This window comes from Thunnus maccoyii, chromosome 9 (genome assembly GCF_910596095.1).
Source record: "Thunnus maccoyii chromosome 9, fThuMac1.1, whole genome shotgun sequence".
Classification (NCBI taxonomy): Eukaryota; Metazoa; Chordata; class Actinopteri; order Scombriformes; family Scombridae; genus Thunnus; species Thunnus maccoyii.
Window position 1 is genome coordinate 33,935,720 of NC_056541.1, and position 16,083 is coordinate 33,951,802.

The window sequence follows — 16,083 nt, forward strand, 5'->3', positions numbered from 1 at the left end:
GGGACACACAAAACAGCCTGTACAGCAATGTGATGTGATGCCACATGTACAGACCGTTCAGTATGGTAAACATATCTTTGACAAAGTTTGTCTCTGTACTGTTTCTTACAGCTGTTAAAAGATGGAATCAAAGTTTAACCTTAGTGATAAATAGCAGACATGTTTACCTGGTATTTATCCTCTCTAGTTAGTAGTTAGCCTTGATACAACAAGAAGTGTTACAACAGCTTCAGCCTCTCTACCTGCTGCCTGATGTTCAGTCTACACTCCATTAAGCAGGTCTCACCACCCTCACCACCATAACACACAGCACAGCGGTACGGCCAAATGGAGTGCAGACATTGTTCCGGCAGACACAGTATGAGCATGATGCAGTGTTTCCCCTCTCCAGTAAGGACTGCGAGTGGTCCTCTATGCTCTCATGTACTCAATGTCCTGAGGCAAGGGGATTAATATTTTAATCTTAAAACTTTATTCTACTGGGTTGTCCTAAATATTCTTTTGTTTCAGATGAATCCACTCTCTTTGCGTCATGTTTGTCCAGTAATTCACCTACAGCAAGCTTTACTGAGACTACAACGAGCAACAAAGGCGTTGTCGCTGTCACAGCGGTTACTAATGCATGTGTACTGTCTGAGAACATTTTCATCAAAGTGTTGGATAGTACTGCATAAAAGTAAAATGAGGTGAAATTGCCACCATAGCCATCACAGCATTTCCATTTTTCATTAAGCACTTATCAACACATTTAAAACCGATACATCTTTAACCAATCTGATTGTTTGCCTGAAACTGCTTCTTGTACAAGGGGTCATCATACCCTTCCTGTCACATCAGCATCCATCAGCCGCACACACAAACATATCAATCAAAGAGATGCTATCTTTAATCCTATCTGACGCGGCAATCTATGTTCCAATGGTCTGCCACCTCATGATTACCAATTCCCACGCAGAGATTAGAGCTGCACAACCCCACACTGACTGGAGCTCAATGTTCTTAACAACCTTGCTCCCAAGGTGCCTCTGCAAACGGGCGACATGATGATGATGCCGCCGCTATGTGCCAGACTGACTTTGGCAGCTCTAGGAAGGCATTGCAAACAGAGTACAAATGAGCAGATGTCACATAGGCACAGTAAACATGTTTTTCGTCACAAATGAAACTTATTATTTTTATAATAATAATGATTTCCTAACACTATCTGCTAGAAAAAGTCACTTGTTTGTGTTATATTGATCATTAAATGGAGAGGTGAGTGTGTTGTTTTACAAAGTTTTGATAAATTGGAGAATGTTTTTGCACTTGCTTTCACCCAGTCTGGATCATTTTGGGAATACTGTTATGGAGCAGTGAGAATAATCTTTTTTTTTACACTATAAAAAACTAACTGAAACAAAACCATTACCTGTACTGTGTACTCACTCAATTAATCATGCAGAAGATCCTATATTTCCTATGCTTAGATGGCTTTCTCCATGCACAGCGCATCTACAGGTTACTGGGCAGCATCCAGGTCTGAAAAAGAAAGAAACTATCTTACTTACAAAAAATAGATAAATAAAATTAATTCATTTATCTTCATATTGCTGTATGGTTTTTGTATTTACAAGTGTTCATTGACCAGTATGAATTTTCATACTTGCTGACTTTAATCAGTAACCAGGACTGAGCCTCATTCATGATTTTCTGGGCATTTGCTTCTAAAATATAAACTTACGAATGCTGTAAAGGGCAAAAGCATTTGTTAAGAATGAGATACATTTATCAAGTGACTTAATCCTAGTACTGAAGTGTAGAAGTAACCTTTAAGGGAAACTCTCCAGTGATCGGTCAGAGACAAGATACAAGAATTTACCCTGTAACGTCCAATTTTTTAAATAAAAAACAATATTTTATTTGGTAAAATATCTTCAAGAGAAATAAGACATTAAAGAAATAAGAATCAATCTATTCATGATAAGTACATATAAAGATATAGGAAACTGGTAACATCAGACAAACCAAACTGGAACTGGACAGGAAATGAGGTTCATGTGATTTTAACATCCTTTCAAATTTGCATTTAGGACAAAAACAGCTTCCAAGAGAGAAACATCTGCAACAAAGTCAGCTAAAGCTACAACATTTACAATCTTAGTTGAGTTGTATTGTTCAACATGATGAATAATATATTCTATAGTCGTTCCAAAACGTGTCCTACAGGTTGTGTGTTGATAGTTAAGCTATCAAAGACCCTGAAAAACTAGTTGACTAACTCCAGAGATTCCTGGAGTCCTTTTAAATTTGAGAGACTTCATAAAAATGCTCAACAGTGTATTTGTTGGGGACTATTTTCAGCTGCAGATTAATACACATTTATTTCTTTAGTGAGTATTTCTGGCAGCAGGGCTGTGTAGTTTATTTTGAGTCAATACTACACACAGTGTGTGTGTGTTCATGGTAATGAAGGAACATGTCACCCGGTGAAACAGTGGCTCAATGACGTGTTTTTAATGAAGAACAAAAACGAGCTCTGTGGCACAGAGGAATAAGATACAATACCTGTTAGTGGGATCAGTTCATAGTTGGCTTTGGTATTTTCATGGGATTTGTCGACAATAAGAAAAAATACATAATATAACCAGAATTATCCTTAAGGGTCTCCCTTCTCTTGGAATTACATTTTTTAGGATGATAACTTTAATTCTTTATTGGTTAGTAGGAAAAAAATCTTTTCTCTTTGTGGGTTCTCAAATTGGCTGAGATTTTACAAAGCTTTATCTTCATGAATACATTATGTGTTATACTCTGCTACTTGATATACAATTAACCTTTTTAATAAGCTCAAACAACAAAGCCCCTGTATTAAAACCTTTTCAGTCACACACACACACACACTACAATGGATCCCACAGTGCCAGCTGTGCCAGTCATAAGGAGCGACTGCTATATGCTGAAAACTCCACCAGTGTGTAATGAAGCCGTGAATCTAGCAGAACAGACAGCGGTGCACAATGGAAGTAGAACTGTAGTCTTGTTTGAAGTGGAAGATCTCACATGTCTGGGCTAGAGGGAATGCAGTCAAACAAATGAATAAGTAAAACACCTTACTTCTCTTTTAATTTTCCCTGCTGCCGTCATCAAGCAGTATCAAGTAGATACAGCTGTGTGTGATATAATATATTCCTACATACTGAGCAGAGCTGATTAATTCACAGTAAGTTTAGTATTGATGGAGAACAGACTGAGTTACTGTATCAGACAATGTTTTGTCTACACTGTGCAAGGTTTAGACTTACTGCTGCCGTCTGGCTGGACCATCGCCGAGGGTCCCAACCCAGCCCCACCTGTAGACTGATAAAAGATTTATGCCAAATGATTCCAAATATAATATTTCATGCAGATCTGCAAAAGTTTTCTGAAGCAGTTGTATTGAACAGTGAGTGAGTCGGATACGTTTTACAACATCAGCAATGAGGTGAAGAATAATAATGAAGCAGCCATTTAAGTGTTGTTTGTTTCACAGTTGACTCAATCTAGTGCTGACACCAAATGCGAGTTGCATTATTTTTTCAAGTCCTGTTGCTCCGTGGCTGGCTGGCAGATCGGTGGCAACACAAATGAAATGAAACAAACCAAACCAAACAGCTCCAGTCAGCTTGAACAAAGCTAATAGAAACAAAGCGTTACAGAGTTCTGTCTAGTTAAAGCTGTAACCCTCCTGTAAAAACATTCAATTAAATGAATAATTTCTTATTTTCTTTGGTATATTTGTCAAATACAGATGCAATGATGATTACTGGGTAATATGTATGTTGTTGTCCAATGTAGGGATGTGCAGAGAGCCCAGTATTTGTATTTGTATCTATATTTCTTGAGGCAGCAAAATTATTTGTATTTGTATTCAAATAAAAGTGAAAAAAATTAAAGTGTTACAATAAGTGTTCAATATAGCTAGTTTATGCACAAAATCTGAACATCAAGACTGGCAAACTGAGCACATCTGCAGTCAGGCCTTTCAAGCATAAATGCAGCAGTAAGAAAAGACAAGAGAGGAAAGAACAGGAGAAGGTAGCAAAGCTTCCTAAATTAGATTCCTTTGGCTTTTTTATAAAGAGTCGCCGGCCCACAGACGACCTCCTCCGAGCAGCGATGCAGCAGTTCGGCTGGCATCAACAGTGGTGCAGCAACAACCATGCAGCAGGTAACGTTAGGACAGCAAGCTAGATATAACACTAGTCCGAAACCATTGTAACATTAAACTATTATTAGATATAAAATTCAAGACAAGTTATACATACATTATGGTATGCTTACTATGGTTGCTACCAGGTGGATAGCCAGCTCAAAAATTATTATGGTAAGCTAACTAATAGCGTAGATGCTAGGTAGGCTATGCCTAGCATTAGATAACTGTTTTGCACATACAGTCAAAGGGGTGTCAAGCAGGGTTTACATTAGCTAGGTAGCTGTTCATAATGATCAAATGATAATGATAATTAGAGATGCATTTCTGCAAGAAAATATGAAGTGTGATTGCTCAGCATGAGGCAAAATGCAACAAAGCAACTGATAAGTGTTTCCCCATTCATCTCAATGGGAAAAAAAGAAATGAAATAATGATCATTTTACAACACATTTCCATATTCTTGGTTGCAGGCCTCACAAGTCAGAGACAGAATCAGACCAGAACCAGGCAGTTTGCAGTTAGCACCCCAAGTGGCCTGACCCAAGTAGGAACGCCACTGGAGATGATAGAGGCCAGGACCAGGTTGAGGTGACGCCAGTCAGCGATACAGAACAGGAGCCACTGCAGCCTTACGCCACAGATGGGGGGCATTTTGATGAAAACGTTTTAGATGCTGTTATATCATAACTACAGGGTCTTGTATACCTCTTGTATACCAACATAATCGTTGTTGTTCTGAAAGGTTTTATCATACATCTACATCAGCCAGTATCAGCTGCAGCTGGCTTTGCTGCTCTCTATAATTGGATTGTGCATACTGTGAGCCATACTGGCTATTTGGAGACTGCAGTTCACTCGTCTATAACAATGCATGGGTAAAGGGAGTCAGAGATTGGGGGCATCTGTTGGAAAAAATTGAACTCCATTAATCCTCTCAGTTACATGTTGGAGCCTGTGTGGTGTATGAACAGTGGAAATTCCATGGCACAATTGATGCGCAATTGGAGAGGGACGTGCGTAACATGGCGCTCTTTTGGAGACAAGTGCTGGAACACATAGTGAATGTGACACTAACACTGGCTACTTGCAACCTAACGTTCAAGGGGCATAGGGACGTGTTAGGACAGCCAAACAGCGGGAATTTCCTCACCATTATCAAGATGCTGGCAAGCTATGACCCTGTGTTGCAAGAGGGGGCAAAGGGGTCAGTTAAATACCTCAGTCCCTCCATCCAGAATGACCTCCAACAGGACCTTACGGCTGAAATAAACCAAGCACCATTTTTTTCAGTGATTATGGATACTACTCAAGATCTGTCCGAGTGAGACCAGCTTAGCCAAGTATACAAATACATCACCATAGTAAGCAATCCAATGGATATAGATATCAAAGTAATTGCGGCTTTTTGGGGATTTTAGGAGACAGCTGACACATCTGCAAGCGAGCTGGAAAACAAAATCCTCTGCAGCATTACGAAAATGGCCTTGATATTTCAAAATGTCATGGGCAGGGCTACGACAGAGTGGTCGATGTAAGTGGGGTTTATTCGGGAGTACGGGCCAGGATAAGGGCAAAGCAGCCACTTGCGACACACGTACACTGTGCAGCACACAACCTACATCTAAACAACATTTCTTATGACACCATAGAACATTTGTAGGTGATGGGCCATGCTCACTGGCATCATCTCCACAGACCTCTCAGCTCAATCGGACGTAACATTGAAGTGACTACACCCTATCCGTTGGTCTTCTAGGTATGAGTCCCTTACTGCTATACAGTACAGATATGTAGATGTAATGAAAGCAAAAACAAAAATAGCTCTGACCAGTGATAAGAACAATGAGTGTGGTGAAGTAGCAGGATTGAAGAAAACAATGGAGACATTAAATTAACTTCTCTAGTGGACGTCCAGACTAAAGAATTGGAGAGCGTGAATGTTGTCTCTAAAATACTCCAAGACACAAACACAGACATACAGAAGGCAGTGGAATTGCTGGAGAACCTTTTCTGAGTACTGGGGCACTTTTCACCAGGCGAGGACAACAGCACAGGCGCTCGCAGACAAAAGAAGACAAAGAGAGCTCAGAGCACCCTCAAAAGTGTAAGTGTAAGAAGAGTGAAACACCATTTTGATGAGTTTTGTGAAGATGAGCGCCTATCCGATGCAGAAAGCTATTTCAGAGTCAACATTTTCAATGTCAATCAGGACATAATAATCAACCAGCCTTCCCAAAGATTCACCGGTATGCAAGCAACCTCTCACATGTTTGAGGCCCTACAGCCAATGACCCTTCAGCTCGCAGGTGATGAATATCTGTCTGACTACATAGCAGTAACGTTTCCTGTACAACTCCTGTCATTCAGGGCCTGTTTTAGAGCAGAGGTTGCTCAGCAGTCCTCAGTCTCCCAACATGCCAAGATGTGGATCATCAATCTGTAACATCCACTTTTAGTGAGGTGTGCACTGTCCTGCTATTGTCACATGGTTTTATTTGATTCCTTATATTTCTAGTTTTATGGTTTGCTGTGGTTATTTTATATTGCATGACTGCAGGCTCACCAGCACGACAGAGGAAACCACCCAGAGTAAGTGAGAGCTCTGCCCGGTTGTGTGAGTAAAAAGAAAAGTACTCTTGGGCACAAGCAGGCGGGCTGGTGGTGTTTGGGCTAGTTACTGCTAATTGTCTCTCATTACCAGTGAGCAGCAAAGGTCGGCGGCCCACAGAGGACAGCGGCCCCGGGGAGGACGAGCCCGCAGCCGACCGACAAACGAGCCCCACATACGGATAAGGCCAGCGACACCTACCGTCATTACCTGTGACGGTGGCAACAGCTGATTAGGAACGCAACTTTGAACAAATACTTCATTACTGAACTCAAAATACTGTACAAATTATTTACACCTCAACACATTACTGCATGTTTTAATTATTACTTCTTTGAAAGTTTACATTACCAGCAACAACGATTTCTCCCGACATTTCAACCACGGTGATCAGCTGATGAACGCGTCTCCGTCCTATGAAGCCGACAGCTACAAGCAACTGGTTAAACTCACCGCAGAAAAAGTTTATGGATGCGAATAATATACTTCATGTTAGCTCTTGTCAGCTATACATATTTACAGTAGTTTGTAGGCTAGTGATCTAGCAACTCGTTACCATGTGTCAGAGTGCCATGGTTCTGATAGCTTTCTCATTGATCTCTCTATTTTCCCAATACAATAGCCAAAGTAACTAATCTGACTGTAAAATCCAACATATTGTTGGTAAAATATATAAACCTAATGGTGTGTGTGTGTGTGTGCGCTTCATAACTAGTAACTAGCATGCACTTGGACCTGTAATAACTACCTTATGCCACTGAATATCAGTGTCTATAATGTGTGATGTAAAGATGATACAGTGTAAATTTCATGGAACGTCAGTAACCAAAGTCTTGAAAATACAATTTTCATGCAAATTGAACTTCTGGTAATTTCAGGCATAATTAGCTTTGGATGGATGCACAGTTTATTTTTCATCATCTTCTAGATGTGATTTCTCTTGTGCTTGTCAATCCTGTCTCCCCAGAATTACATTCATATGTAATAATTTGCAAAACCACTATGTTGAATTGCAACATTTAAGATCCAAAGCAGTAAGTAAGTTGACACAGAATCTTTAGAGCAGTGGTCTCAAAAACTGCATTTACCTTAGTAGTAGTTTCACAGACACACTAAGAAGAAACTGTTTTTCTTTTCTCTCATTTGCACCCAGCATACTGCTCCACATTTTCAGTGATTTAGTAATTTTTGGATTTCTATTTGAGACTTTATTCCTGGAGAATGTCAGCTTTTTGATTGTGGATGAGACAAGAAACAGTCTGCTGAAACTCCACAAGAAAATAAATTGTGAACTCTTCTTGAAACTGACTGCAAATTGTTACTATAGTTAGTTTGCCACAGTAAATATGAGTGCTAAAGCATTTATTTTGAAAATTAGTGCATCTTGCTAAATGTTTAATGTGAAATGCAAAACCAGTTTTCATGTTTCTATTTTGCAGACTTGGTGAAAAGTTATTTAATTTTTTAATCGAAATGGAAACATCACAACAGGATCAGTTAACGTTGTCTGTGATGTTCAATAAAGAGATTTGTCCTCATGCAAGAACGTTTTCCTGTTCTTTCCCAAATCTCTCTTACTTTTATCTGCCAGGTTTTCAAATTGGATTCAACAAACTCTGTTAATGTAGAAGTTAATAATGTAATAACTGCCAATAACGTAATAATATTTTCATTCTTAATGTAATAAAAGTAGATAATGTAGTAACTTACCCGTAATGTAATAAAATGTCTAAACCAATAAGTTTTTGCACATTATGTAATGAGTTATTATATTATTGGCTGGGTTTAAAAAAAATCATAAAAAATGTAATAACTGGAGCCGATAATGTAATAATATAGTTTTATTATTATTAAGTTTTATTTGTTGTCTCTTTCAAGTAGCTGCCCAAAAACTTGACCCCACACACACACACACACACACACACACACACACACACGATCTATTTATTATGTGCATGAATGTCATGTGACATAAATAAAGAGGAAATGCTTCAACATGAAGTTAAATGCTAAAAAAACCCTCTTTCTAACACAAAGTGCTTGTGATGACAGGTGTTGTGTAACAGTCACACAGATATATATTAATTTATTCAGATTAAGACATTAAGTCAACCAAGTGTTTCTCCCCTTGTGAAGAAAGGCAGAGAGACACGTACGACAGGTCTGAACTCGTAAATTCTGTTCAGACCCATAAAATTATAAGTATGAGAAAATTGATGAATGCCACAATTTTTTTTTGAACCACTGGTACGTGCCTCTTAAGAATAAATCTGTTAGTATGAGTGGTTCTTGCTTGAGGTCCGATGTCTATTTAAGAGTTATTTATGTTAGTTGACTTACAACAAGCTGTGTCGATCTCATCCGTGCTTGTTGCCATTTCTATAACCATTTTTCCATGGATGTAGATGTGGAAATGATTTTTAATCCCACCTACAACGCTCTGATTGGTTGCTTGTTTTCCAATTTGGGGAAATTGCCATCAATTGGCATAATCACTGAACAAATCAGAGATGTAGGCAGTTCTTCAGAGGACTGGACCCAGGATATGATTCTGTTCACTCTAACAGAAAGTGACATATTGTGAACTGTCAGTTTTACAATGTGGTGGAAGCAGTATTCAGATCCTTTAGTCAAGTAATAGAAGCAAAAAATACTCCTACTTCAGTAATATATTCAGTATAAGCATAAATAAAATGACATATTAAGCATTTAACGTATAACAATGAATCGTATTTTACCATAAAAATAACTATCAAATCAATAACTGTAGCAGAGTAAAAATGTTTTATTTCCAGTTGAAATGTGGTGGAATGGAAATATAAAAAAAATGGAAATACTCAAGTACCTCAAATATTTATATAAGCACAGTATTTGCACTTAGTTCCTTTCCACAGCTGGATTTACACAAATGCATTGGTGATTTCAGTAAGTTTCATCTTCAACACAGATCGATAATGAAAGTGTGAATCTTTATTTTCAGAAAATCCTCATGTAATACCGGTCCTGTGTGAATAAGGCTTTAGAGCTGAGAAACCCTGTGCTCACCCAGCTTGAGAACTCTTCTCACTGTGTACAATGGAGAATGACATGAGCAGGGGGAAGAGCCTGCACACTGGGGAAGGCCTAAGGGGGCTGAAAACTCGTGCACCCTGCACGATTATTTCTGAAGTGATCGAAGAATTAAAAATAGAAAAATATGGAAATGAGGCCAGCCCCAAATATTGTTTTCTTTTGGAGCGTGGATGATTTTTCTTCCTCAATGGTTTCATCTTATCCTGTAGGATTTCATTTCCAAAATGTCTAGACCTTGACAGTTTACTTTCCTGCTTCTGTGCACTCGTACCGTGCAATACAAGGCCTGCAGCAGAATGTTTCCCTCCTCCTGCTGCTGCCACCGCAGACCCGATCCCAGCCGGCCTCAGCGGCAGTTCCTTGTATCATCGGCTGGATTTTATGCTGTCCGCAGCAGCTTTGCACTCGAACAATCGATTATTGCCATACGTGATTCTATACAGGCACTGAGAGCAAAGTAATGGATGGACTGCTGTTTCCTCTCCAAGTTAACAAGAAGGCTTGGTGGGTATGATCACACGCAGCTCACTCCACCAGCAACACTTTCATCATCCAGCGCTGTTTCCTCTGGATCCAGATTTCTGCCTGACCTTTTGATATCACCTTTAATTTCTGCCTCAGGGAAAAGTGAAACACCTTCACACTCACTCGCCTTCTGCTAGATTAAGCGATGATGTTCAAACAAGCCCTTTAGAGAGCATCTATATGAGAGTTTAATGTATAGATTACTATGTTTAAATGAAGAATATATTCATATGAAATATTCATGAAATAATAACTGCAGTTATGTTAAAAGGCGTGAGGAGGAGGAGGAACCTCCATCAAATCACAAGTAATTGAAAATGAGTGGGTGAAGAATTAATATTTACTAAAAAGACAATTTCATACTTATTTGCTAGATACAGCACATACAGGATGATAACTTGTTCGGTTCAATTTTATGAACTGATCATTAAGGTACCACTACTACTACAATTTATACCATTCCTATAAAGTACTGTGCTGTAAAATAATCCAGCAGTGGTGGAGGAAGTATTGCCTTACATATGTAAGTATCAACACTACAATACTAAATACTAAAACACTTCTAAAAGTCTTAACTTAAATAAAAGAGCAGAGGAATTATTTTCAAAATGTATTAAAAATAACAAAAGTACACTCACAATGCAGAGCTGTCCTCATTATTGAATCTTAGTTATTGATATAATGTGAAAGCAGCGTGTTAAAGTTGTAGTTGGTCGAGATGGATCTAATTTTTATTGCTGTATATGTGTAGTGTTGGGCAATTTATTTCATATCATATTCCATTAAACTTCTAACTACCACTGTCCAATAATAACTATATATTTCCCTCTGAGGTGTAGTATAAAGTAGCATAAAATAGAAATACTCAAAGTTACAGTACTTCAACATTATACCTAAGTAAAGTGCTTGATTTAAATGGACTTCTTGACTAAATTGACTTCCATGTTTGAGCATTAGCATTGCACTGATTGTTGCGCTCATGATGAACAATTTAAAAAAGATCAAAATCAATGCAGCAGAACCAGATATACATATATTATCTTTTTTTTTATCTACGCATTCTTCTTCCTTGTCAAAACCTGGTGCCTACATTGTCCATGATGGGAGTGTTATGCTAGTAGCAGCTAATGTAGCCTGGAGCTGCTAGCCTCCAGCAGAGATGAGGAGGTCTGCTAACCTCACTTTGTTCTAACTTGTAGCTGCTGACTCAGATTTCACTCTGCTCCCTCTGGAGTCACAAACAAGTTTGTTTTCCAATAGTAAAAATCAGCTCTTATATATATTTGTGTTTATATTTAACAATGTTATGACAGTCAGCTAAATAAATCACAGTGAAGTAGTGGCTTAGATAATATGTGTTAACACCAATTTGCATCCAACTTATAGCATTTCACACCAAATCTATGTGAGCTGTATCAAACGTTTATCAGCTCTAAATGATCCACTTAATTTTAATTCACCATTCAACCATAGCGGATGTTACTACATGTCAGATCATTTTACTTCCACTGCATCTGATGTGGACTTAAAAAAAAAACACCTGGAGTTTCATTGATTGAGTGTACTACAAGGTGTGTAGTCACCTTAAATACAATATATTTAACAGGGTATGCTAAAATGTCCGAAAGAAAGCTGTGAATAGCACAAAAAGAAAAGAATACGCTTCATTAGCTAATAATTATCTTTCCAAACAACCACACAGCCAGAATATTCCCATCGCTAAAGGATTCCTGTTTGAGGGGGGATATTTTATGTTGCATCTACAAGGTTGCTAATTAAAATCCATACCCCTAATGAGTTTTTAGCACCCCTATTGGTTAACATGATTACCTAAGATAAGAGCAGTAAATTGAGGTTGTTTTAATTAAGTGTAAGATTTACAACCGTTTTTACCAAAGAGGCTCTAAATTGACTTTCCTTCTGTACTTTCCGTGGCCAAGTGGCCTCACAAAAGGGTCACACTCTTATATTCAAGTGCTCTGAAAGCACATTTACTAATTCAACTCCATGATTTGCATTCGTGTCGGTGGTTTAGAGGAAGAAGAATGATTATATGACATGGTTGTTTCTTCCGAGCAAAGTTGTTTTTGACGGCATTTTAATTACAGAAGGTCTTAATCCACAGTTCCTTTAAAAAAAACAGTTGATTTCCATCCACATGGTGCTAAAGGCTGTGGATCTGCGTTCCCCACAGATCACCTGCCAGTTAAACTGTGGCCAGTCTGAGCTTCAGGTACACGGTGGTCTTTTCTTTTGTTTCTTCAGCCATGTTTATTTCAGATAAAGCAAATCATTTCTGTGCACCAACACGTTTTCTCAAGAAAGAAAAACCTCTCTGACAGCGCATGATTAGAGCAGCGAACATTAAAGCTTTCATAAACCAGACATACATTGAACATTTCAGCAAGAGGGAGCAATAAAAACAGACATTTACATGAAAATTGTCATGGATTATTACTTGAAACATGGAGGATACAGAACCCCTCTGATTCCGCCCCTGTTTTTGTGTGATTAAACAGCAGTGCTAGAGTATTGTATCATAGCACAGACAGCGGCAGCCCCGTACCGCCTCTCTGGCCCTGGAGGTGCTGGTGCCTTGGCCCCTTTGTCTAGGCTGCGGGTAATTGCTTTTCTGCGCCGAGGTTATTCATGTTTTGCGATTGGATCATCCGACCTAGAGCAAGGGAAGCCACATTTGTGGCAAGGTTGGGTTGTTTTAGTGCTTTGCCTCTGAGCTGATTGTTTCAGCGAGGCTCTGTACCCGTCAGCAGAAGGAGCCAATGATACTGGCATATTCCGTATTCTGTCTACCCCACTGTGAAGAAAACGGACTGCTTTTTATTAAAACTCATTTCCCATCAGAGACACCTTTCCCCAGTCTATTTATTTCTATCTATGAAGCCTATTACATTTTTTTTCTTGACCCTTTTGGCTTTTAAAAACACAGCTGAGTCCTCTGTGTCTGTTCTAATGGGATTTTTCAAATGATTTATTCGCCTCTGATTCTCCTCAGTTCAGGTTTTAATTGGTTTCTGAAAAAAAAAAGAAAGAATATCTCGCATTCTGTCATCACGAACTGTGTGACATTGAGATGAACAGTTAGCATTAATTTTCCTGCATTTTAATGAGCACTCTGTTTTCTAAATATACCAGTCGTGCTTTGTTTTACAGTTGAAATCCACTGAAGCACATTGTCATCACCTCAGTGGGATACAACGCCTCACTGTATCCAGGTATCTAAAATAAAAATGTAAAATCATTCTCATCACATGAACAAATAGCTTGTTGCTGCTGGTTGTTTTTATCACTCAGGCATTACAGTCAACTTCCTGCAGGATGCTGCAGCAAACAGAGAGTGTGCTCTCTGAATACTGACACTGATCTGACTGACATCTCACTTCATCTCGGCATATATTTGTCTGACATTTTACACTGGGTCTTTTACAGATCCTGCATATAGCGTCTTTTGATTTTCTCTTCACCCCGGGGTCACAAATTATCAGATTGTCTTGCTGACATTTGGCGTGGTCAGAGTAGCTGATACCTGACCTTTCTACCAACTGGTCCCTCCTGGCTTTCAACTATTGCTCAGCCTCGATACACTAGCAGCAGCATGAATTGAACTCTTAAATATTCCACACCTAGTTGACAGCACAGAGATTTTATTAGGCTTATAAAACATGCAGGGGTGTGAAATTGATTGTTTCATTTGACCGGGAAAGCAAATGGTGTATGGAAAGTACACCTGGATACAGGGAGGTGTTGGTGCAAGTGAATTATTGATTGGGAAAGCTGTTTGATGTTGTGCTTTGGGGACCTACAGCCAGTCATGTTTGCCAGTTAAAGGCATTCATGATTTGCTCAGATGTTGATTCAAAAACAGGCTTGATTTGTTATCGCATGGACTTCTCAAGCAAATACTTGGACATCAATGTGTATACATCATTATCTGTGCCAACATGGAAAACACAGTGCATACACAGTTCACAAAAATTCCCTTGGTCCTGTTCTCATGATTGTGACCATTATGACTGGGGGTCATAATAACTTGGCACTCTCCACCTTTGTTATACAGATTCTGGAAAAGCAACTCAACATATCAGGGTGAGCAGCGCAAGCTTCCTAAATCTTTCCAAATAAACCTTTTGTTACATAAATCATTTTAAACATGTCTCCTAGCTGAGCCGAAAGTAAAAACAGGAAGTGGCCTCTTGAATCCGCCATTGTAGTTTACTGCACAGTGACAGGCCTGAAGATACACCACCAACAATAAGATCCATGTCACCTTTCACAAGAATCTGTTGCAAACAGAGATTTACTGTGTTAAATCATCATAATAATATATTTATATAACTGTCATATCATAATTGTTATCAACAGGTCAGAAGTTTTGCAGTGAATGAAATTCTGTATCAAAGACACTTTTTCATATCATACAGTCCATTATAACCCCAGACTGTATATAAAGATGGACATATCAAGGTGTGATGTCACCCCGGTGGTTTGCTTTGGAGCAGGCTTGAAGCCCAGAGTTGCAGCTTATGATCAGTGTCGTCTATTCCAGGGGTTCTCAACTGGTGTCACTCTGGGACCCATATTTTCCCATGGTCATTAAGTCGCGACCCACTTTTATAGAATTCAAACCAAGCAAATTTATTTTTCAAAAATATCCTTTGAAAACACATATATGTCACCTTTTTTTTAACATAAATACATATATTTACATGTACAAAGTGCATTTCAGAGCACATTATTAAGAGGAGGACCATGACAACTGCATGTTCACTAAAATAAATATCAAAACTGCACAGAATAAATAAGGCCACAAAATTGGATATTATGGCAAAAATCATAATCACAATTATTTTGGTGAATATTGAGATCACAATTATTCAACACGACATTTACTTTTTGACTCTCATTTTTGCCGATTGCCAACGCTTATATATGCACATATTTTTTTCCAGCTGGCTGAGGAGACTATTACACCTGCAATCATAGATTGTACTAATGATCAAGAAAGACTGTATATAAGAGAAGAACTTAGGAAGACTACCTCGGATCCAAGCTAACGCTAGCTCCCCCCTCAAGGGACATTCGTCGTCCCACATAAGACCCGAGTCCATGAAGAGGGGGGTCTCGCAGCAGGGGGCACGGAAGGAACAGTCCAGCAAACAGGTAGGAAAACAAGCGGACGGGCCGATGAACTTCTGGGAAACCCTCCACTGCCACTCGGAAGGAGACAGCCTCGTTCCAGCCAACTGCAGGAGTCACAATCATGACAAGACTTTGAAAACACACACTGTAAAACATCAGGGAAACTTCCAACCAGACATGTACTACTAATGCTATCCAACATATGCAGTGTATCTTAATTCAGTGACTCCCATCTGAGTATCCGTCAGCCATGTTTCCAAGTTAGATTTAAAATGTTTAAAAGTGCTGCACTCTGATACTCAGAGGCACAGTAAAACTGTCTCTAAAGCTGTCTTAGTCTGGATTTTTACCATCATGCTGTAATATATTGGTATTTTGTTGTGCTTGTTAGGGTTGATGTTGAGGTGACATGCCATGTAAACCTAAGAGGTGGGACTTGGCTGCCCCCCCCCCCATACATCGCTGTCCATCAAATGTTTGCTGGGTTGAAGCGGTTTGATTTCTCAAGATGTGATTTTCAAAAGCATAAAGTGTCTGTAATGGTTAGACT

At 39.0% G+C, this 16,083-nt stretch overlaps 1 long non-coding RNA gene across 1 annotated transcript; it reads left to right on the forward strand.

Annotated features, from left to right (window-relative positions):
* Positions 1-3,951: 3,951 nt before the first annotated feature.
* Positions 3,952-8,507, forward strand: LOC121903302. Its single transcript, XR_006098014.1, has 3 exons — positions 3,952-4,186; positions 4,642-6,631; positions 6,729-8,507. It is a non-coding gene; the product is annotated as an uncharacterized LOC121903302 (long non-coding RNA).
* The last annotated feature ends 7,576 nt before the right edge of the window (positions 8,508-16,083 follow it).